The sequence below is a fragment of the Jaculus jaculus genome, chromosome Y (genome assembly GCF_020740685.1).
Source record: "Jaculus jaculus isolate mJacJac1 chromosome Y, mJacJac1.mat.Y.cur, whole genome shotgun sequence".
Lineage (NCBI taxonomy): Eukaryota > Metazoa > Chordata > Mammalia > Rodentia > Dipodidae > Jaculus > Jaculus jaculus.
This window is the reverse complement of record NC_059126.1, coordinates 3109204-3111176: the sequence shown is the minus strand read 5'-3', so window position 1 is coordinate 3111176 and position 1973 is coordinate 3109204. Positions and strand designations below refer to the sequence as shown.

General features: G+C 33.6%; 1 non-coding gene across 1 annotated transcript; it reads right to left on the bottom strand.

Moving 5' to 3' along the window:
- Positions 1-385: 385 nt before the first annotated feature.
- On the bottom strand, positions 386-490 carry LOC123457130. The gene has a single exon (XR_006634904.1). It is a non-coding gene; the product is annotated as a U6 spliceosomal RNA (small nuclear RNA).
- Positions 491-1973: the final 1483 nt, after the last annotated feature.

The following is a 1973-nucleotide window of genomic DNA, read 5'->3' as shown; positions in this document are numbered from 1 at the left end:
CACATCTTGAATTTCCCTTTCATTATAATAATAGTCGATTGTTAATATCATAGAAGTTGTTGAGACAAAAATCCACTGAGAAGTATTCCACCTTTGGGACTGAGAAGAAATATATGTTCAAGATCAGGCAATACCATTTCTTCTACTTATTTGAGGTGCCTAAATTCTCTTTATTTAAAATATGGAACACTCGTGCTGAAAATATGGCTTAGTAGTTAAGATGTTTGCCTGTAGAGCCAATGGACAGACCCTGCTTTGATTCCCCAGCACTCACATAAGCCGGAGGTATGCGCTGGCACATGTGTCGGTGGTTTGTTTGCAGTTACTGGAGGCCCCGGGATGCCAATTCTCTCTTTACCTCTGTCTCAAATAAATAAAAATAAAACAAAATATGGAAAACTTCAGGAAGTCGTTTGTCATCCCTGAACAGGGGCCATGTTTATGTAATCAATATCATTCCAACTGTAGTAAAGGTACTACTGAAGTGAACAGTATCTTATTTTTGTCATCCATTTTCAACAAAATCCTAAACCAAAACTGTGTCTCTAATTCAACACCTGCCAGATATCCTACCTACAAAAATATGAAACTGAATAATTATACTCATTGATTATTGTTATGATGTTAAGTCCCAGTTATTTTTTGCAGGTACATGAGCTACAGGTACTGGAGTGCCCATATTATCTCTCTCTCTCTATTTCTCAAATAAATTAAAAAAAAAAATAGAAGTTTTAACTGCTGAGTTCCTAAGAACAACAGTGATATAAATAAAGTTGGGATGAACTTATGTGAATATATTTTACTACGTTTACCATTTAAAAATTGTCTGAGTAGACTATGTACTTCATATATTTTATATTTTTAATCTTCAGATAAGAATTTGATGACAGCATAGAAAATATATCCAGAAAATGCACATATGTCATTTGTTTTCCTGAAAAACACCGACATTCATCCAAACTTGTAAAATATAGCCGGAAATTGGACACTTAAAAGTAATGTTATTTATATATTTGAGAGAAAGTGAATGAAAGAGACAGAAGGATGAAAGGGTGTGTGTATGTGTGCGAGAGAGAGTGAGATTGAGAATGGACATTCCATAGCATCCAACAATTGCAAATGAACTCCAGATATATCCGCAACTCTTTGAGTCTGACTTTAAATGGACAATGGGTAATTAAATTTGGGTCCTTATGCTTTGTAGGCAAGAGCCTTAACCGTTTAGCCATTTCTCCAACTGTAAAATATTTATTTATTTATTTGGCCCGATATGGTATTACACGCCTTTAATCCCAGCAGTATTGAGGCAGTGGTAGGTAGAACGCTGTGAGTTCAAAGCCACCATGAGAGTGTCTAGTAAATTCCAGGTCAGCATGGGCTACAATAAGACCCTACCTTAAAAAAATCATTAAGTTATTCATTTTCTTATTAATTTATTAATTTCAGAATGATAAAGTGAATAGGAAGCAGTTAGAGAAAATATGTTTGGGGAATGATTACTCTAAATATTGAAATTTTATATTAATCATTTAATTTCCTATGGGTACATTTTCAATTTTCATTTAATTTGCAGTGATTTCATCATGTCCATGGATTTCCTACAAATTCTAATCAAGTACATCCCACAGCTTAAAGCATGGAGGACATAAACCGCCATGTATTCATCACATCCTATCCCATAGTGACAACGCTAGAATATGATGTAAACTATAAATCCTGATGTTTTTGTATGAGTTTGCATTATGAGGACTTGCATTATGCTTTTGCAACTGAGTGAAAACAATCTTAGGTTTTATATCATATGAATTCCCCACTATAGAATAGTGCTACAACACCAATGTCATTATCTATATTATCTATAACTTAAAGAATAATTGCCAACATTCATTAAAAACTGATATTTGTAAGGTCATAGTAGATTTAAAGGGCTCTAATATGGTTTGTATATCTGATAATAAAGGTCTATGCCTTTT